This window comes from Macrobrachium rosenbergii, chromosome 49 (assembly GCF_040412425.1).
Source record: "Macrobrachium rosenbergii isolate ZJJX-2024 chromosome 49, ASM4041242v1, whole genome shotgun sequence".
Classification (NCBI taxonomy): Eukaryota; Metazoa; Arthropoda; class Malacostraca; order Decapoda; family Palaemonidae; genus Macrobrachium; species Macrobrachium rosenbergii.
The window spans coordinates 27,568,606-27,592,480 of NC_089789.1; the positions used below are offsets into that span (position 1 = coordinate 27,568,606).

Below are 23,875 nucleotides of genomic sequence, written 5' to 3' on the forward strand. Positions count from 1 at the left end.
ACATGAAACCATGGCGTTTCCTTTCTCCTAACCCATTTTTATGCTATATCAGTCGATCTTCTTTCTACTTATTCTAGCATAGGGTTGGCTATTATCTTAAAACCTAATATTGAAATATACGAAGGCACTCTCCTCCTCTACAGGGATTTGAACCCACACCTGGAAAAAAAACGAGCTCAAAGCTTGAACCAAGAAAAAAAATGAGTGCAAAGCTTGAACCAATAAAAAATAAAAGCAAAGCTTGAACCAAGAAAAAATAAGTGCAAACCTTGAACCAATAAAAAATAAGAGCAAAGCTTGAACCAAGAAAAAAAAAAGTGCAAAGCTTGAATCAAGAAAAAATAAGTGCAAAGCTTGAACCAAGAAAAAATAAGTGCAAAGCTTGAACCAAGAAAAAATCAGTGCAAAGCTTGAAGCAATAAAAAATAAGAGGAAAGCTTGAACCAAGGAAAAATAAGTGCAAAGCTTGAATCAAGAAAAAAATAAGTGCAAAGCTTGAACGGATTTGTTGCCAAGTTTCTTATTTCTTGAAAGATGACCATTATATTTTTCAGGGTAGAGAGCAAAATGGTTAACAGGCGTTACCATCGTAATGATGCAGTTATCTCGACTCTAATTCAAATATACTTGATTTGGACAGACATACGAATATCTGTGAACAGGAAATTTGTACTATTTTAAGTAATACAGTGCTCTAAGCTTTCAACATTTACTCTGTCACACATACCAACCCAGTAAGACATATGTGTTTATCATATATATTATTCCCTTTAGGTGTAGGTTATACACAAGGAAAGCTGAATTCAATTTGAATGGTTATTTAAGGCTTGATATTTGAATTTTTGATATATATGTTATTGTTTGAGAGTTAGCACACTAAGGCAATAACGGACAAACGGTGTGTAGGTTCTCTTCCAAGTCTTACTTTGAATTCATTTCCACAGGAACACCAAAGTTGCTAGACAGTAGAGTTCACTTAGGAAGTGCGGTGGGCAAATGACGAATAAGAATGAGGATTCAGTTCCATATTATCACTAAAGGTTTTACACTTTCCCACCCAAGAAAGCTGATTCTAGGAGTCATGGCCTCCATAAAACCAGAGTTGAACTTTTGGGCTGCGAGAGTGCACAAAGTCTAAAGACTCTTTCGCCAGTATTGAGAAGGAACGACACTTTACATCGCCACAACCTCTCTGCCTTTCCTCCGCAGAGTCCGCAGCCGCATCTCTCTCTCTCTCTCTCTCTCTCTCTCTCTCTCTCTCGAAGCACGATCAGAAGTACATGGCATTACAAACACGTCACCACTGGAGATACGACGCAGTTTCGTCATTATTACGCACTAAAGTCATTCCTTATGCATAATATGTATGAGGAATGAAGCAAGTATATTATACTGGCTTCATATGCATATACTCATCACATACAGTATACGCATCCCGAGTTGCTCTCGACCCAACTGCTGATCAGTGACCACAGCCTGAGATATTTCTTACACTTAACTGCAGTCGGCTTGCCACCAAGATTGAAAACGCAGCTTCTCAGGGGTCAGTAAAGTCAGCAGTAGTAAGCATCCCTCTAATCACAGCCAAAAGTCGTCCGAAGGACATGCACACTCTTCGTAAAAATCATTTTCCTTCCCAGGATCCCTGTTACACTCACCACACATACATACTTACATACACACACAGGTATATAGACGCATGTATAATATATATATATATATATATATATATATATATATATATATATATATATATATATATATATATATATATATATATATATATATATATATATATATATAATGATTGTAATAAGGATTCAGGTAAAGAAAATGACCATTATGAAGAGTGTGCACGCTCTTTCGAACAAGTATTGAAATAAGGGTTTAGAAGAGGCGTGTTAAGGAACCGCCTTACTGTTGGGGAACACGGGGGTATATGCAGTAGTCTTGCAAGTTTAGGAGAGTAGGAGGGGAAGGGGAACTGAAAAAGTATTAGAAAAACGTTTTTGGAAGAGGTGTTTTGGAATGTCTTATCATTAGGGAGCACGAGACTATACTTATATATATATATATATATATATATATATATATATATATATATATATATATATATGTATGTATACATATACATATGTATATGCATATCTATCTATCTATCTATCTATCTATCTATCTATCTATCTATCTATCTATCTATCTATATATATATATATATATATATATATATATATATATATATATATATATATATATATATATATATATATATATATATATATATATCCCAATTCCGTCGTTTTTACGAGTACCAATTACATCAAGTGCATGACCGACAGCAGGGGCGTTCTTGGGGACCTCAACTTGGTGCATGAAATCAATATTTCGTTGTGTGGGAGAAGATCTCTTCCTCCTCCCGAAGGTTCACCTTGATCTTTCCCATCAGAGAGCTTTAAGTCGTACAGAAAGTGCCCTCAAGTAGGATGAACCAGTCCTTCACGACATCACCCTTGACACTGCGGCTGCAATGTTGAGTCGCTAATGATCCTTTAGGAAAACGTCTTGAGGTCGAAGAACCACGTGATTCAAGGGCCAGCCTCCATAGAATTCGTCTTGCGCCATAGTGTTCCTCGCGCCGCGGCTGGGGCCGCATATTGCACTGCGTATGGAAATTCGTTGAAGAAATAAAATTCAGTGTCTCACTGTCTCTTTAAAAATGAAAGCCGTGATATTGTTCGGTTACGACAAGCATAAAGTTTCCTCCTGTCGTGAAACAAGTTTTTTGTAGACTGGCTGAGATCCCAGTTTCAAATTTTGGAAAATAAGAATTGGAAAGGCCGTGAATGTTTGGTGTGAGGTATTCATCGGTTTCTGTAATGGGCAAGTTTTCAAGATTTGGTGAAAGAGGCCGGTTAGGTCTCTGTGGTCGGTGTCCACTTTCGACCAGGAGCATCATCTTATTTGTGGGAAATCGCCTTCCATCTCGGTGATGGCATCATCCACAGTTGATGAAGAAAAATGAAAAAAAAAATTACTTAAATAAACAACTTTTCTGTGTCTGCACTAATATTCACAATGTAGAACACGTGATTAAAAATCACGTGTGCTTCACTGGAGTACTTTGTGGACGACATCTTTGGTGAGCGGGCATTAACTGTAGTGAAAACAATGTTCACACGTGACTTATAAGTCGTGTTTTTGTTTGTGCCAGGTGTTATACTTTGGATTTCCTATAATTTGTGTAAAACTGAACACAGATGAAAAGAAGATTTATGAGGGTGTGCTAATTTCCCGAAACGGCAAACATACACTGTAAATGAGAAACACTTGTCATAGAGCACTTGTTCTAGATTTTTGACACTATGGTATTTTTCATCACATTTTTGGACGCATGTGCACTTCCGGTGTTAGTCCCTTTCTGAGATTGCCGGGTCGTTGGGAACAAAAAAACAAATATTGCCAGGAATGTATCGACATAGATGAGAAAGTTCACTGGTGTATATATACGAGTACATCAAATGATATAAAGAAGTAAAAAAACAATGACAAAATGAAGTATGGAAAATGTAAAGGACATATTACTGAAATATATATCATTATATTAGGCTTGTTGATAAAAAAACGAGGCACGATATAAAAAATTCTGAGTAACTTGGGATGGCAGATACCACAACATTGAAGATAAGGAAGGTAAAGTCAATATGTATTTTCCACCTCCTTCCTATTTAAGAAACATCAATGGTCATTTCACCTAGAGTAAGTAGACCACAATATAATTAAAGGAAGGTTTCTGTGTTAAAAACTCAAGGATAGGTGTCAGTAATTTTGGATGACATGTTTGATAGATTGGTTTCTCAGGTGGAGGAAGTGAAACTGATATCCTGAGATTGTTTACATTTAGATTTTTTTTTCCAGTTTCTAGGAAATTGTTGGACATGAATTTTTTCCTGGAAAATTAGGATATTCGTGTCAGCAGATTTCTTCATGTGCATATACTGTTGGCTGTAGAAACTTCGAAATAATGCTCATAGCAAAGGTGCTATACAATAATAATAAGAATAACCTTTAAAGTATACATTTTTTATTAAGCTATCTCATGTATCTAAATTGTGTCTATTTTCTTTACTTTGTATATTCCATGTATATGGCCTTGAGCTGAAATAAAATTTATTTTATTATTATTATTATTATTATTATTATTATTATTATTATTATTATTATTATTATTATTATTATTATTATTATTATACAGTGATTATTGAAGTTCAAAATAACATAATCTTTAATATGAAAGTTACTGAACTGAAAAAGGATGAAGAAAGAAAGAAACAAAAATAATACACAAACGCATACACACAAAACACAGACATATACGAATGATTATAAGATTTTAGCATCATGGATGGTTCTCGTTTTTGGAGAAGTATATCAAGAAATAGTAACTGACTGGGTTTGGAAATAACCTGATAATTTGAAAGGAAAACTGCCGACTGTTGATGTGTGGTCTTTAAGTCAGTTTCAAGGTTTAACGGAAAATATTATTTGTTCGAGCAAGGGATAGTTAATAGACGCCACTTAAGTCAGTTCCAAGATGATATCTGGGTCTAATGAACTCCAGATTTCGGTGCGATGAATAATTTTGGAGCGCTGGTAGGGTGGTGGGAGTTATGTGTGTGTTTTTAGGTTTTAGTTTTCTGAAAAGAAAACTATTGTGCCGGCTTTGTCTGTCCGTCCGCACTCTTTACTGTCCGCACTTCTTCTGTCCGCCCTCAGATCTTAAAAACTACTGAGGCTAGAGGGCTGCAAATTGGCTTGTTGATCATCCACCCGCCAATCGTCAAACATACCAAATTGCAGCCCTCTAGCCTCAGTAGTTCTGGTTTTATGTAAGGTTAAAGTTAGCCATGATCGTGATTCTGGTACCGCTATAGGTGCCAAGAACACAGGTCACCGCCGGGCAGTGGCTGAAAGTTTCATGAGCTGCGGATGAGAGTTTCACGGGCCGTGGCTGAGAGTTTCATACAGCATTATACGCTGTATTGAAACTCCATTGCGCCGAAGAAGCTTCGGCGCATTTTTTACTTGTTGTACTGCTGTTCTCTCTAAAAAAAAAAAAATTGAAAAGGGTAAATCGTAGTTATCGTCAAGTTACAATCAAAGCAACGATAAAATCCTGAAATAAGTTATCATAACACATGAATTACATGAGTGACAACGCGAGACTATACTTTCAGGCGTTTCCACCTAACCTTGACTTTTGAAGTAGGTTGTGCAAAAGCCTTCTGGCGATAAGTTCACGTAACCATTTCTAGAAAGCCATGCTTGAGGGAAATTTTGAAGAATTAAACCAGAATTACGAAATAATTAGAATAAAAACAAAAACGCAATGTAAAAATAAGCAAACTGGAGAATATTTTTAGGGAGAGAGGACCCCTGAAATTATATTGACTTGAAAGGATAAGTAATTTTGCTCTGAAGAATTTCATAAGGAAAGAGTTACAGCATTTTCAAGTGGGAGTCTTAATATGAACATAGGCCTACGTCCTACAAAGGTAGAAAATGAGTTCCTAAACCAGGAAAAACCGTGAGCATTTCAAATTCCTTTGTAGCGATTAAATGAAACATACATCATCATAATCATCATCAGTAATATTACGATTTACTCTACTCTTACTGCTACTAAAGTTATTAAACTGGGGAAATGAATTCATAACATTGCAAAAGATTCAGGATTTAAACTCTACTGGAAGCAGAGGTGAATTATAAAGTGTAAGTGTGTGTGCGTATGTGTGTGTTTGTGTGTGTGTGTGTGTGTGAGAGAGAGAGAGAGAGAGAGAGAGAGAGAGAGAGAGAGAAAGGTTAGCAGGTAGAGAATGCCTTTCCGTTGCCTGGCAGCCCATCACAACACGAATCTTGTATCTACGAGTCAGTTCATATACAGACACATCATCCATGGTTGTAGCGACTGTATGTTCATTTGATGCTTGTGTAATGTACAAACACACACACATTATATATATATATATATATAGTATATATATATATATATATATATATATATATATATATATATATATATATATATATATATACACATACATATACACACACATGCACGAGCTTGATGGCGGTTAAACAATTTAAAATGGACCTAAATCAATGTAAAAGGCCAGAACTCCTACATGTTAGTACATACGTCCGATTACTTGATTTCAAAGAAATAGATAAGAATTAGGTCATAAATAATGCTCTTATAAATAGTACAACAGTTCATTTAACAGCCTTGAAACAAAGGGGGTGTGGGGAAACTAGTAATGTATCACTGAGGCGTTGGTTACTTAGCAAGTCAGCACCTTTCGCTCTTTGTTTTATAGGTACCCCGAAACCAATATACTTTTCAAACCAATGTAACCTATAAAAAAAACACTGTATAAGGTACTTGACTGATATACCTAGACCTGATTCCGTGTTCTCTCTTCTTCTCAAAACGTTCTTTATGACTGCAAATGTTTGTGAGATGACTAGATAAGGAAAAACAGGGGAATTGAGTAATGTTGATGGCCACCTCTGTTAATTCATTTTTTGTAATTTTTTTTTATTTTTGTGTTGTGTAATGGCTAATATTAAGAACAAGAAGGGCAAGGAAAAAGTACAGAGCTTATTTCGAAGCCATCTACAGACCTATCTCTCAAATAAGGAAGGTTTTAAGAATAAGAGAATACTGGGTAGATCTAAGTAGTAGCTCCGCGGCGGCGATTTCCTTCTAACTTTACTTTTTCTACAGTTTTTTGGTTGCTAATTATGGGTTTACCTTCAATTTTTGTCGCACGAATGTAATTAACCTGTAATTAACCCCTGAAGTCCATCCAACAAGGGGTTTCCATACGCGATCCTCACAAGACAGAGCACGGGTACGTCTGTTTGGAACGGTTCATATCCCGTCCGGCAAGTGCAATAACTTGTTAACGTATGGGTACCGCACCGCCACGCCCCCCGGGCCAGTACTAAACACGGCGAAGGGACATTCTATTTGGCCGACAACAAACAAATGCACCGCCAGTATCAGAAGCCCTAAAAGTGTAGAAAAGCCAGTCCCAAGGTCAAAACAGGCGCGGAGTTAATAATTAGAATTACCGAATACTGCATCAGGTAGTGGTTGTAATGATTCAAGTGTCTTTAACCATACTTTTAGAGACTGCCTTAGGGTAAGGGCCTGCGCTGGCACAAAGCCGGCTTAAGCTAACCCAACCGGCAGGAAGAGGTCTAGACTGCTATTGGATGGCGCCAGGGATTTTGTTGGCAGTAATCCAACTGACGATTTGTCACCATTTACCTTATCCAAGACGGTGATTACTGGGATAGATATTACAATCTATGTACCTTAAAAGTGTCGCTATATCTTTGCATTGGCAAAGTTATGTTGGTTATACATAGGGGTTGCATCACACCATGCTACTGTTTGTTAGTATTATTTCATATTTTCCAGTTTATGTGAATGTTGTTGAAAAATTAATTAGCATTTTAAGAATGCATTAATGAATGTTTATGCATTGTTCATTATTATAGTTATCATTGTTTATTATCATAGTTATCATCAAAATCATTATCAATACTAAGAACTCTTGCTTTTTGCTACTGTTATACTAATACTATAAATATTTCTCTTTTTCTTATTATTTCTTTCTTGAATTTTATTGCTGCCTCCATACCGTCCATTTTATGTATATAATCTTCTTTACATGAGATATACTGCATTTAGCTTTGCCAGGAATGGGGCTAAACAAACTTTCAAATACTTTATTAAGTATATTTACCCCTTATAAGAACCTAACATTTCGTAAAGGTGGGTCTCTACATCTTCTGTGAGGAAAATAGAATGATTTACAAAGGTCAAAACGGTTACATGTGGGATGGTAGGTAAATAGCTGTGACTGGTGTGCCTATTACACAAAGCATATTGGATCTTTCTTATGTAACAATTACATCTCAGTAGAGGGGTCTCCCCAACTGTGTGGCAACGTCTCAGGTGCACACTGCTTCTGCAAGGTTCATGCTATGGTCTAGGGTCTGCTGACTCAGCAGTGGAGTCTCTTTTAGACGATCGTGGAGAGGCCAAAGAATTCATGCTTGAAATTAAAGGGAAAATTGCAGCTGCAGGCTATGCAGCACTTCCGGAAATGAAAGTGATGGTGTTCAGGGGCACTATCGACGATTTTGGTGGTATTGATTACTTTTGATTTTGTAAAGGTACTGCTTTGGGCGTAGCAGTAATTTTGTGGAGATCTCCAGTTCCTCGTTGGACGGGTTGATACAGTTCTCAGCTAGCACTCTGCTGGGCCTTCGTTCGAGTCTCCGACCGGCCAATGAAGAATTAGAGGAATTTATTTCTGGTGATAGAAATTCATTTCTCGCTATAATGTGGTTCGGATTCCACAATAAGCTGTAGGTCCCGTTGCTAGGTAACCAAATGGTTCTTAGCCACGTAAAATAAGTCTAATCCTTCGGGCCAGCCCTAGGAGAGCTGTTAATCAGCTCAGTGGTCTGGTTAAACTAAGGTATACTTATGGAGATCTCCCAGTCGTAGGAGAGATGAGGCGTTATGAAGGATGAGTGAACGTCACCCCGATGCTCAGAAGTGGGATGTCCCCACACTTACATTAGGATTACCTCCACTCGTCTTTTGAAGTGCATCTCATGTTACCCACAGGAGGAAATTATTTATAAGCACCACTGCCCCCATAGCAGCGTAAAACAAAAATCAATTTATGCTGCTAAAGCCAGTGATAGTGCCCCAAAACTGCATCGAATTTTGTTTCACGTAAGTGCTGCATATCTCGCAGCAGCAGCCTTCCCTTGTTATTATGCAAGAATTCTTTATCCAACCTACGATCCCTCAGAGGGGATCAGGAGTAAGACACCTGGGACGGTGTCACAAAGGGATCAATCACCCCACATCTCAGACATAATCATGGTATGAGAAGTTCGTCAAATCAGCTCTAAGCGTGTAATGGCGTGGCCAGTCACGGCTAGAGATACTACCTTCCTTCACCTTAGTCTTTCAGATGTAGTGTACCTGTCTTGACCTTTGATGATCATTGTCTATTCTCCACCGAAGATGCAAAGAGTTACCTTTACGAAATGCTCTGTCACAGAGAAGATTCAGCATGAAATCAGCGGTGCTGATGCAGCTGCCCCTTTCAGGTTATAATATTGAGCTCTGAGCAGAACACATGTTGATGATGTAAGTTTTCATAATCCTCCTTTGTCTTTTCAGGTGACCTATCCTTCTCTGGTGACCCAGGATGACCTGACCAACAGGTGACAAGATTTCATCCTGCTAAACAACAGCAATAACAACAGTAACATCAGCCACTGCAACAATAAAACAAAATTTCGTAGAGAACCAGGATACCAACATCTTTGCAACTGTTATCTAAGGAAAAAGGGTAATGCAAAAAGACATGGCCAGAAGAACAGGCTTAGAAAGAGAGAAAATTCTATAACCTGATAAGTTCTGAAGTTCAACATTTGGATTGTCAAGCCTTTAGTAAAAATCAAAGCAACCTGGGACAGGAAAATTCATAGTGCTATGATTAGAATCGTTAGATAAGTAATTAAAGAAATCTGTAAATAATAAAAATTAGTCCAGCCATCTTCATAAGCAAAGAAATATACTGTACTTAAATATAGATAAATAAAAAAAATTTTCGAACGCCCGCGACGCCCAACGAAGATCCTCCGCGCGCAAGGGAAGGCTCATTCCGATGGCTGTGAAAAGACTTTGAGAGCAGATACCCGCGTGTCAGCCTTGGGACACTGCTGGCTCTCGAGTGCGAGCTGTAGGGGGATAATTTCAGTGCTTGAGCGTTAGATCGAGAAGAACGTCAAAGGATCCACCATTATGCCCGGACTGGATGCTCTCATAGCCCTCAAAGATCGGGCCAAGGAGGTGAAGGAAAGGCTCTCCGCAAGGTAAGTAACACAAACACAAGCATGTTACTAACTCGATTATGAAAAAAATGAGTACATATAATAGTAATTATGAATACATAGGCTCATTGTAATCACTAGGGACAAACTGGAAGACACAAACTTGTTTTTTCCGCCATTTCTGCCTTCACTAATCAAGAGGATCATTCTAAATAAGGCAGTTTCAAAACATTTTGACATTTTGGAATTTTGATTGTTGGAAGCGAAACTTTCTTTAGGATATGTAGAATATAGAGGGATTAATAACAGGAGGCGTAAAAGTTTGTTTCATCAGTGTGATGAATAATACTGCTCGGTGGGGCCGAGAAATACTGAGTAAATAAAAGTTCCACGATCTTCTACGGAACTATGTTTACATACATGATTGATTTAAGCTATCTTGTTTCTTAGCATTTCTTTTCCTACTTGAAGGCTGAAATAGTGATGATAAGACAGAGAGAGAGAGAGAGAGAGAGAGAGAGAGATGGTTCAGGGAACTTTGAAAGATTGTTTCTTACTGTCTGATGGCAAGATAATCGTCCAGAGATTTCACCAAGTCCAAAAAAAGTACTTCCTGACCAGGGAAAAACTGTTAAGAAAGGTTCTTCGTATCTTTAGGTATTTGGTAATTGTACTGAGGTGGAGTTGTAAGAGGCTGAAAAGGCTTATGACTTTTTTTTTTATTTAAAAGCAAAGGACAAGAAGTCTGGCAAACTACTGTCCTTAGCTATTTCAGCCAGCCACCCACCCTCAAAAAAAAAAAGAAAAAAAAAGACGAATCGAGCTTGACCACGAAAGGAAAAGACAGACTTTCGGCCTCTTGAAGAAAGAAAGGGTATAAGAGTTATGAAAAACCGAAGCAGGAAGAGATTTCCGAAGCTTGACACTGCAGTAGAAGGAAAGACAAGAGACAGACCTGGTTTTCATGTTTTCGGTCACTGAATCTAGTAGTACGAGGATTACCGATGTTCGCAGGGCAAATGCAAGATGGGCTGGCCTGACACGTGTTACCAGCTCCCCTTCAGCTCAACGGAACATTAACCATGATATTACAAAGGGCAAAGAGAGTGAGAGAAGCCCCTTGTGAGGGCCAAGAGATAGGTGAGAAATGGTTTGTTGATCCAACAAATTACCTGTTTCAGTCTTATTGAGGAGGAAGAGAGAAAAAAAATCCAAAATATGGAAACAATCCTTCCCCGCTTATCAGAAGTCAGGGCCTTCCATTTCAAACACCTCCCTCACTCAGTCTAGGCAATTGTTTCTAGATTTCTTTCTCTCCTGCCTTTGAACCATTCCAAACAATACATTTTTAGCCGACCAATTTTTCTTTTCTTTTTTCCACATAACTAAACATTCACAATGCACTGAAATTCTCCTACAATAAACTGTTTACCACTTCTGTGTATGCATACAGTTCTTTTCACCCCACGTATACAATGTAATCAATTATTCTCAGACAGCCTCACTTATTCTGTGATTCACCTCTTCTCTTATCCTACTCATTTGTAATATTTACTACCTAACGCCACAGCTAATCAGTTGATTAACATTCATTGCTCCATCCTCCTGGTTTCAATTTATCGTCATAACCATACACACAATTATTATTATTATTATTGTTCAGAAGATGAAACCTATTCATATGGAACAAGCCCACAGGGGCCATTGACTTGAAATTCAAGCTTCTAAAGAATTTGATGTTCATTTGGAAGAAGTAAGAGGAAGCAAAAGGAAATACAGAAAGAAAAGATTCAGTTATTAAAAAAGAAAAAAATAATAAATGAATAAATAGATAAAAATGTATTGAAATGCAAGAAGCGTATTAGAGTAGTAATGCATTGCATCTCCGCTTGGACTTCTGAAATCCCAATTGCACGACATCCTCTGGGAGGCTGTTCCACAGCCCAACGGTGTGAGGAATAAAGGACCTCTGGAACTGAGAAGTTCGACAGCGAGGCTAAACATCTACTGCATTTACTCTTAACTTTATCTTCTTGTTAGCACTTTAAACTTTTTTCACTAGTTTCTGCAGTCTCACTTTACTTTTCCCAGTCAGTAATGAATCATCTGCAAAACATCAACTATTCCGCACCCGATTCATAACTCACTTTCTTATCCAACCTATGTCCAACTTCCTTTTTTTCTGACTTGTTGCATCGTCCTATGCATAGAGATATTAAGCAACTTCGGAGAAATTACACTTCCTTTCCTCATTCTAGTTTTGCTACAAACTAATCAGTCCCCCATCCAAAATCTCCTAATTACTTTAAAACATTTACACTATACCAAATATCCTAAATGCCCACTTATTGGCTCTTATCGGTTCTATTATAGGCTTCTTCTAGAACTGTGCACGTCACATACACCCTTTTCCCTTTACTGTCAAACCTCTCATTTGAGTTCTTTATAAATAAACACTTGATCAACATGCCTATATTCTCGTCTAAATTCATACTGTTCTTTCCCTCTCAGTCCATGATTATGGCAGTTCACACTTTCTTAATAAATTCTATCATACAACTTCCTTGGTGCACCAAATAATATTATGGCCACACAATTCCTTCAATCTACCCTATAACCTTTACCTTTAAACAACTGAATAATTATTTCTTCTGCCCATTCATTTGGTACCTTACGTATCCAGATATACCTTCCATAACCTCGCGGTTTACCTTGTGGTGTCTTTGCATTGTCAATCTTTTAATAGCCTTCACTACTTCCTCAATCCTGGAGCATCTCAAACTTGCACAAATCCATTCAGTTCTTGAGTCATTCCCCTTAGTCTCTCCCCTATCCTGCTCATTCTACAAGCCTGATTATTCATTCCACAGACCCAAAACTACATTCACTTCAGACAGCTTCACATTTCTTGTATCTTGTATTCTGAGATTTTCTCTACATTTATACACAAATGAATTGAAGTTCATAGGTAAATCATTGAAACTTTGCAATGTGGTAGAGAATGGTCTCAGTGAAAGAGCTACGCTTGGGTTTCGTGGAAAATCTTCTGTAACCGATAATAATGCTGTAAATTAGATGAAGGGTTTAATGTAACTCGTGTAGCATTTTATTTTCACAATCTTCAAAAGACGTGATAAGGCACAGGCATTATTTTCTGTTTAAGAGAAAATAGGTCCCATGTTGACTTCTGAAATGAGACAGTCCAACTAAGACACCTGGGGTAATGCAAAAATACGTCAGAGTACAGCTGAACCCTAATAATAAGCCAAAATCAGAAAGCACTTATGGTGCCAATACTTGTTTGAACACCCATCTCGAGTCGTCAGATTCGGTTATTTTTGCAGATTCAAATGAATTCCTGTATATTGAGAAAAAATACTCTTCGAGTTACTTGTATATTTTTGCCATTTGTTTTTATTTGTGGTGGATTTCCTTTAAACAAGTTTTTTTTTTTTTTTTTTTTTTTTCGGGGAAGTAAGTCATGTCGGACCCTAAGTGTTTTGGGACTAATATTTCGACCCCTAAACAAGGTTAAGTTAGGTTAAGTTAGTTAGGTTAGTCTAGCTTAGGCTTGTCACCAAAGTACTGTTACTATGGACCTAACTAAACGAATTAGAACCTATATACAGGTTATAGAAAAAGCATTTGCTGCTTCAGAGTAGAATTACAGACTTTCTTGACCTTAAGTCAATAAAACTATCAGGTTTTTTGACGCAATGCTAAGAATAGAGCAAAATTTTGTAATAACTTTCCCTTTTATTTAAGAACTTCTCACATAACTGTTTCATGACGAACTCCTTATCCAGCCACCCTCCTCATTATCTAAATCCACACTTATTCTTCCCCTAATAGATCAGAATAGCTTAGGGAAAACCGTTCCACAGTTTCACAGTCAAGGAAATGAAGAACACCTGACAACAGACAGTATTAAAATAGTATTAAAACAAGGCATCTCGACCAATAGTGCTGCTGGTGTTCTTTCGAAGCAGGCAGCAACACGCAACAGTTCGAGGCCAAAAAATACTCTTCGAGTTATTTGTATATTTTTGCTGTTTGTTTTTATTTGAGGTGGATTTCCTTAAAAAAAAAAAACCGAGGACGAGAGGTGCCAGGAGAAGGCGCGGTAAAGAAAGACTGTGGCACTGAAGACCCGCTGAGCACCCCGGCTTTGTCTTAAGGTTGCCTGACAGTTTCTTATCTCTAGCTAATAAGGGATAAATAACAGATCTACTGGATCCAGAGTCAGAAGATTTCAACTTTCCTCTTGAGATGATTGCCTAGTTTCGTCTTGTGGTCTTAAATTTGCATTTGAAAGTTGGGTACGAAAGTTTGTAACCAGTTCGCTTCCGGCGAATCTACTGTATAAATATGCTTCGTGGCAACTTTCAGCAGAGTTCCGATAGATCATCCGAGTGCAACTTTGCATTTAAATTTTGATAATGTCTCTCTCTCGTAGTTTGCCAATTGCATGAATTACAAAGCCAAGGACGAGCTCAGGTCCAAAGTTTCATAGTTTTCCCTGTACGGATGAGCTAAACTCACGTTATTATATACCAAAATGTTATTAATACTGTCAGCATAAAGGCTCTCAAAAAACCCAGCCCTCTGCGCTTTCATAAAGTCAAGGGCTTGACGCAAACAAAAATTGAGCTGGGTAATATGGGGAATAATTGAGGCTGTTCCTACAACTGACAAATGGTAAAGACCAGATCAAAGAGGTCGTAATTACCTTCCAGAGAGCTGTAAATGCATCATAATGCAGATGCGATTCCAATGCCTCCGATTCTGTTCACTGTCTGACAGCCATTCATTCGAACCGCAAAGCTGCACATTGGAGCCAAAGTCCCTATTCACCGCGCCTGAATAGGGCCTTAGGGCGTATTGTGTTGTTCCACGATATAATATTATAGAGAGTGAAATGTTACGTTTCAGAGTTAGTGATAAGGGCTAATTTGAGAGTGAGAAAATGTCGTCCCATCTAAATGTTATTATGATATATATATATATATATATATATATATATATATATATATATATATATATATATGTATATATGAATATATATATATATATATATATATATATATATATATATATATATATATATATATATATATATATATATATATATATATATATATATATGAATACAAATGACAAAAATATGCACGTGATTTGTTTTTCAGCTAAAGCCACAGGAAATGTTTGGGAAGAAACGAAGGAGTGCAAAGTACTTGCGTTACTCGAAAGTGCTTGGCACTCTGCTATTTCTTTTCAAACTTTTCCTGTGGATTCAGCCGATATATATATATATTATATATATATATATATATATATATATATATATATATATATATATATATATAAATATATATATAATGTATATATATAGTATATATATTTTTCTAATGGATAGAAGTTCCTCGTTGGACGGGTCTATATCGTTCTCGGCTGGCACTCTGCTGGGCCTGCGTTCGATTCTAAGGCCGGTCAATGACGAATTAGAAGAATTTATTTCTGGTGATAGATATTCATTTCTCTTCATAATGTGGTTCGGATTCCACAATAAGCTGTAGGTCCCGTTGCTAGGTAACCAATTGGCTCTTAGCCACGTAAAATAAGTCTAATCCTTCGGGCCAGCCCTAGGAGAGCTGTTAATCAGCTCAGTGGTCTGGTTAAACTAAGGTATACATCTAATGGACAGAACCTCAACTTCACTGATGCTTTGGGTGTCTGGCTTCCTGGTAAGTAAAATATTTTCTGGATATTTTACAGGTAGCAGTAATTTCACATAATTCCTAACATAAACCAAGTAAACTTTATACTTAACATTCGATCTAAGAGATTTATTTTAGAATGCATCACATAAGAAATGGTAGCATTGCAAAAAATAACGATAATAATGTTCTTAAGTACAGAAGTCCGTTAAGCTGAAGAGTGATACTTTGATCTAAGGGCGTCTCAGTATTTGCTTTTAGTTTTCTGTAAAAGAAAACTTGTGCCGGCTTTGTCTGTCCACCCGCACTTTATTCTGTCCGCACTTTTTCTTTCCGCATTTTTCTGTCCGCCTTCAGATCTTAAAAACTACTGAAGCTAGAAGGCTCCAAATTGGTATGTTGATCATCCACATTCCAATCATCAAACATACCAAATTGCAGCCCTCTAGTCTCAGTAGTTTTGATTTCATTTAAGGTTAAAGTTAGCCATGATCGTGCTTCTGGCAACGATATAGAATAGGCCACCACCGGGCCGTGGTTAGTTTCATGGACCGCGGCTCATATAGCATTATACCGAGACCACCTAAAGATAGATCTATTTTCGGTGGCCTTGATTATGCAATGTACAGAAAACTCGACTGCGCATTTTTAACTTGTTTCTTGGTGGGACAGATTTTTGAAGCTGTTTATCATGAGTTTTGGTTTCCTATAAAAAATACTTGAATTAAAAATCATTTAAATTTTGAACTCGTAAAGAATAACTAAAAATCCCGCCTTCCAGACCGGAACTCAACACTGCTACAAATGTTTGTTAATTAGCCTTTCCTCTTGAACTGTAGGACTGTTTGCCCTGAGTCATGGTAAAAAAACTACGGCAGTTCACTAGCAGTTTTCCGAACTTGTGGTTGAATCTTGAGCACCAAGAAAATATTTATTTAAACTATAAATGATATTCCCATATTTTAGACAGCAAAAGAAGTTGTTCGATGATGACAAGTTTTTTGGCACAATGGCGTATTAATTTTATTACACTGAAAACAGGTCTACGGGTAGACCAGTGAGAATTACCTAAGCTTATTGATATTGATCAGAATGTGAAGACTAATAGTGAGAGAAACATACCAACAGAAACAAGAATCTTTATCATAAAAAACATGCTGAAGCTGAATAATAATAATAATAATAATAATAATAATAATAATAATAATAATAATAATAATAATAATAATAATAATATTAAAGGATTACCTTTTGCAAAAATGTTTCTAAACTTCAGAGCACCAGGGAGTATTGAAAAATAGGGAAAATGGAGCTCGATTGAAATTTTTAGCAATAGTCCATGTAAACCGCATTCACTTTGCTTCATTATTGCGCGCAAATTGCATTTCAAGTGAATTCCACGATTGCAATGTATACTGGTTTTCGAATAAAAAAAATAAAATCGTGAAAAAATGTTTGTAAGATATTTCCTTTGGAGTAATATTGTACCCCGTACAGATTCTGAAATAAATTATAACAAAATTTTTCATCGCTTTTTTTTTTCTTTAAGAAGGATAAGATAACGGAATCCCCAAGAATGTTTCTTCACTCGGAAAAAGATTTCTGACTAAAGAAAAATGGAGTCATTCTTTGCGAGTAATTGCATAACATTATAATTCTGCTTCTCGGACCACGTCGCATTTAGTATTTTTGATCAGCTGATTTTCAAAATTGTTGGTTCATTTGAAAGCACACACTGTGTAATTTCCGAGCTGAAAAAAAAATAAAAGGAAATACTAAACCTTACTAGAAAAAAAGTAATCTTGCGACCTTGTAACTTAACTGAGGGTCATTAAAACTATTGCAAGTGGTCACGCTGCCTTTGGGCATAATCTATGAAAGTTTGGTGAAAATTGCAAGTTTATAAAACTGGTAAGAGAAGAATCACCAACACTGATGTTTTACAATAATATATGAGAACAATGATAAGCTTTATTTGAGGAATGTATCTTATGATCCAAAGCTGGTACTGATATCAAATAGCGAGACATAATTAGTAGGCGATATAGCCTGACTGTTAACAAGTGAGGACAGCAAATAAATCATCAGTGTTTCTTAACCTTCTCTGACCTCAGCACCCCTGTAGTAAGGCTTCAGTCCAGCACCCTATATATCTGGTTACTGGGATCAAATATATATATATATATATATATATATATATATATATATATATATATATATATATATAAATATAATATATATATATATATATATATATATATATATATATATATATATAATAATTAATAAAATAATAATAATAATAATAATAATAATAACTATTATTATCATTATTATTATTATTATTATTATTATTATTATTATTATTATTATTATTATTATTATACTTGATTTTGAGGTAATTTTCATTTTTATTTGTACTGCATTTCCAGCAACCCCCAAATTGATTTTACCACCCCCTGGGGTTACTAGCACCCCAGGTTAAGAAACGCTGAAATAGATGGTTTCGGGAAGGAAGATCTTTTAGAGAGGGCGACGAACGGAAAGAAAGACAGACAGAATAACGCAAAGGAAGAAACAGACGAATCCAACGACAGAAGACTCGGGGAAAGGGCGACTGCAACGCGGTTTGCTTGTGCGCTATTGGGGGCGGGATGGGCGGATTTGATACGGGAGATTTGATGAAGCGATGGGCGGCTCCTTTGATGAGTTTTCCCGCGGGAGACATTCCAATTTGGCGCGTTCCTGTGGTTGTGGCAACTCTCGGCCACGGAGCCGTAAGGATGATCTGTCCATTTACCCTGCACGTACGGATGAGCCGTCGTGCCGCTTGGGGTTTATCCCCGTCTTGCCTCCGCCCTTTTACATGTTCAGATAAATAATCCCCTTCCCAAGTGGAGGGACGGGGGTGATGTGGTTTATATTTTAATCCGGGCGTAAAAAATGTTCGAGCCATCTTTCATTCAGCCATTTATTTATTTCTTTTTTCTCGTTCGAATGTAATTAAAACTAGCGATATGCTTGTTTAATACATACATTGTTTACATATATATATATATATATATATATATATATATATATATATATATATATATATATATATATATATATATATATGTATATATATATATATATATATATATATATATATATATATATATATATATATATATATATATATATATATATATATATATATATATATATATATATATATAGATACACACACACACACACACACATATATATATATATATATACATATATATATATATATATATATATATATATATATATATATATATATATATATATATATATATACTTATGTGTGTGCGCGTGGATATCTGTGCGTGCATACATAAGTTTCATGGAATTACATTTGTCATTAAGCACTAAGCTTCTGTGTATTTTCGGGATTGTTAAAGTTTACACTAAAATTTGGGATAAAGAAGGTCACTTATCATATTTACTTGGAATAAACTTCAGATATTATTAAAACTGAATAAATGCCATAAGAGCGATTAAATAATTGGTAAAGACTACGCAAGAGAGAAATGTTTGAATAGACATTCTACCAATGAAACCCAAACCAAAGGCTAATGTAAATTTGGAACCAGAGATGATCTACTTATCAAATGTAACGTCAGAGACTGCTATCAACTGGGCAAAGCCTCACTACGAGGGAGCTATGTTAAACGCCCCTAGATACCTTTGATATCTCCTTGGTTGTCGATTTCAGGTACAGAATCAGTGTATCATGAATGCCAGAAAACTTTCTACCTGACACCTGTGTTAGAAAAACAGCAATCATCGAAAAGGCAAGATAGGAATAATATCATGATTATCCTTACACCAATAATACCAGAACATGCTCTGCCCTTGTACTCAGGAAAATGTCCTCTGGTGCGCATTCCAGGTATTGTCTTGGGGGCCTATTGAAGTGTTATCTCAGAACACCAAAACCTTTTGGTTTCCTTCTTTACTATTGCGAGATTTGTGACTTTCCGCTCCTCATTTGATTGACTGTGGCAACGTTACTTGGACGTTCTGGCATGGACGCATGGCTAGCAATCAACTCTCGTTTCTTGTTTTACACTTTTTAAGGAAAGCTTGACTTGGACCATCGCCGGATGGTCTCTTGTTTATCACTTTTTCATAAGTACTATTTTAATAGAAATCTTTCATATTCACAATCGATCCCTGATCCCCCTTTTCCCGCCGAGAGCAACCAGATTCGCTGAACAGCAGTACCAATACACAGTAAATGTGCCTCGCTGTCGAACTTCTCAGTTCCAGAGGTTCTTCATTCCTCACACCGTTGGACTGTGGAACAGTCTCCCTGAGGATATCGTGCAATTGAAACTTCAAAACTTCTAGCGAAGATGCGATACTACCCTAATGCTGTTCTCCTTGCATTTTAATACATTTTTATCTGTCTATTAACGTATTCATTTATTTTTTCTTTCTAATAAGTGAGGTACCCTCACTCTGTATGTCCCTTTACCTTTTCTTACTTCCTAATGAGCACCATACTCTTTGGAAGCTTGAATGTCAAGTCAATGGCCCCTGTGGGCTTGTTCCATATGAGTAGTGTTCATCTGAATAATAATAATAATAATAATAATAATAATAATAATAATAATAATAATAATAATAATAATAATAATAATAATAATTGTGGCTTTACAATGCATAGTAATTTTCCAGTCACGATTCCTTTGAAAATAGCCAGCTGGAGCCACTTGAGTTTCCATGTCCTTCTGTCTCTGATCACCAGTCCCTATATCATCGTTTGGTGCACCACATATCGGCGTTGTTTTACTTATATTTCCCGTTCATATAATTATTAATTTTCTGCTCTCGCTCACTCTGCTGTGGTCTGTTCCGTCTGTTTGGTTCTGTTCTTGAGCTAGTTTTCAGATGCAAGGCTCCCCACCCGCAAAGATTTTTATTTCACTTATTTTCCCAGTTCGTTTACTAATTTAATACCTGTCTTTCTCCTTCTTCCTCTTCTGGATCGGTTGTTTAACTTATTTTTCTTGACCATCTATTAATTTACCATCTCTCTCTCTCTCTCTCTTCCTTTAACTTACTTTCGTATCTCATTTATTTATCAACAACCTCTCTCTCTCTCTCTCTCTCTCTCTCTCTCTGCTGTCTTCATCTAAAACTGATATCCTTTGATTCATTTTCTTCGAATTTATCTACTACTCTCTCTTCTTTCTTCCTTTCTCTCTCTCTCTCTCTCTCTCTCTCTCTCTCTCTCTCTCTCTCTCTCTCTCTCTCTCTCTCTCTCTCTCTCTATATATATATATATATATATATATATATTTATCAATATATATATATTTAATAATCCCGATTTCGTTTGTTTATTTTCCATCTCCGTCTTCCTCTTGCTCTCTCTTTCTGCCTCGCTTAACTTTCCCCTCTGTAGTTTTCGTATCATATCCTCCTAAGCGCCCTCAGCGTGGAGAGTTCAAGGCAGCAGTAGCAGCAGCAGCAGCAGTAGCAGAAGCAGAAGTAACCAGGAGTACGCAGCCATCTCTATACCGCCCATTGACCACGGCGGGCTCCTGCCTCAGCAATACATGAAACTTCAATTTTACGCTTTAACTCGCTAACCGCTTCCCTTCTCTTCTCTTTGTTACGCTTGGGGGTTTCGAGGGGACTTCGCTGGAGTGCCCCAGGGTCCTGGGTTTTGGTGGGGGTGGGTGGGGGGTGGTATGTAGGGAGGAAGTTGAAGGAAAATGTCTCGGTGCGAAGAGCAGGGCTACTACAGGGAGGGAGAGGGAGAAATTGGGGGGGTCTTCTGGGGGGTTCCCGTCTTGTGTGACCTTTGCTCTCCTCTCCTCGGTGGAGGGATCAGTCTGGTTTGTTTTGATTATTGTACTTGTTTGGCTGTTCCTGGAAATATCATCTTGGGAATATGCGTTATTTTCGTTTCCTTTCTTGAAGGATGCATCAGTTTTTTGAAATGGTTTAAACCAGCTGTTTGTAGACATTTAGATCAATATTTTTTCTTATCTGTCACTCACTGATAAATTAGTCTCGATTAATTAAAGTAAATGGACAACCCTTTGGCTACAGACATCCCTAGTGATGCGACAAAAAGTAACTTGCTCCTAAACACCTCTCTCTCTCTCTCTCTCTCTCTCTCTCTCTCTCTCTCTCTCTCTCTCTCTCTCTCCCGAGCTTTCTCACTCTCGCAGGCGCAGGCGGAATTCACTGCAGGATGTGTGGATGAGAAGGGTAAAGGACTAGGTGTCAGAATTCAGGGATATGGATCAGTTACATTAGGCCTCATTTTAATAAAGCTGGTAAGCTTGGGAATAAGGAAGCAAGCAGGAAAATACACACACACACACACACACACACACACACACACATATATATATATATATATATATATATATATATATATATATATATATATATATATCAATTGCTATCAAAACTCAATAGGCTCTACGTTCAAACAATGCTTCACTATTGCACTAAAGTCATGCTGATGTCCTAATGTAGCTGATCCATATTTCTGATTTCTGACGCCTAGTTCTCTACTGCTTTTGTCTACATAACTTGCAGTAAACTCTGACTGCATGAACGCTGTGACTTCGTAGTAGTCTCATATTTTTGTGGGGTGGCCGGTAATAAAGTCACAGGAAAAAAGTAACAATTTTGACTAGGAAAAAAAGTCACAGGAAAAAAGTCACATTAATTTATGGTGACCGGTAATAAAGTCACTGGGGAAAAATCCACAATATTTCTTGAGGGTCATTATCTTTATGATATTTGCAGTCTTTTGTTTATGTTTATACGGAAATCCCCAACGGGCTTGTACTAAACACGCCGCAAAGGTGGATACATACCGGCTTAAAACCCTTGGGGGTCACTATCTAGGAAGGATTATTGTTACTTTTTTCTGTGAGTTTTCTGTGACTTTTTTTCCTGTGACTTTTTTCTGTGACTTTTTTTCCTGTAACTTTTTTCTGTGAATTTTTTTCCTGTGACTTTTTTTTTACTTGGCTTCTAATATCTTTGTGGATGGAGTGACGAAAGTAGGCAGAGAAAGGGCAATGGATGTAGGTCCTAAACTATGGGCTAAGAAGATGAATCGTGAATGAATTATGGAATGGTTGATGTTTACAGATGATACAGTGCTCATTGGGGATAGTGACGATAAAATGCAGAGTTTAGTTGAACACACTGAAAATTTTTACAGGAGGAAGTTACGAGTAAATGTGAACGAGAACAAGGTATGGGGGTAACTTGGCAGTAAACAAGGTACCTGGGAACCTGGGCAGTAAAGAAGGTCACTGGGAACCTGGGCAGTAAAGAAGGTCACTGGGAACCTGAGCAGTTAAAGGAGGTCACTGGGAACCTGGGCTGTAAAGAAGGTCACTGGGAACCTGGGCAGTTAAAGGAGGTCACTGGGAACCTGGGCTGTAAAGAAGGTCACTGGGAACCTGGGCAGTAAAGAAGGTCGCTGGGAACCTGGGCAGTAAAGAAGGTCACTGGGAACCTGGGCAGTAAAGAAGGTCGCTGGGAACCTGGGCAGTAAAGAAGGTCGCTGGGAACCTGGGCAGTAAAGAAGGTCACTGGGAACCTGGGCAGTAAAGAAGGTCACTGGGAACCTGGGCAGTAAAGAAGGTCGCTGGGAACCTGGACAGTAAAGAAGGTCGCTGGGAACCTGGGCAGTAAAGAAGGTCGCTGGGAACCTGGGCAGTAAAGAAGGTCGCTGGGAACCTGGGCAGTAAAGAAAGTCGCTGGGAACCTGGGCAGTAAAGAAGGTCGCTGGGAACCTGGGCAGTAAAGAAGGTCACTGGGAACCTGGGCAGTAAAGAAGGTCACTGGGAACCTGGGCAGTAAAGAAGATCACTGGGAACCATAGCATTAAAGAAGGTCACTGGGAACCTGGGCAGTAAAGAAGGTCACTGGGAACCTGGACAGTAAAGAAGGTCACTGGGAACCATAGCAGTAAACAAGGTCACTGGGAACCTGGGCAGTAAAGAAGGTCACTGGGAACCATAGCAGTAAACAAGGTCACTGGGAACTTGGGACAGTAAACAAGGTCACTGGGAACCATAGCAGTAAACAAGGTAACTGGGAACCTGGGCGATAAAGCAGTAAGTGTTGATAATGATGAGAGAACGGCAGCGGTAGATCTGATGAATATTAGAGTTAATGCTCTGGATAAAGACAGGATGCAAAAAGAGGTGACA

At 37.5% G+C, this 23,875-nt stretch overlaps 1 long non-coding RNA gene across 1 annotated transcript in view; it reads left to right on the top strand.

Moving 5' to 3' along the window:
• LOC136832416 (uncharacterized) overlaps positions 1-23,875 on the top strand; it is a 169,186-nt gene that overhangs the window by 11,370 nt on the left and 133,941 nt on the right. Inside the window, exon 2 of the long non-coding RNA XR_010851194.1 lies at positions 9,275-9,972. This is a non-coding gene — a long non-coding RNA (uncharacterized lncRNA). The remainder of the gene's footprint in view (positions 1-9,274; positions 9,973-23,875) is intronic.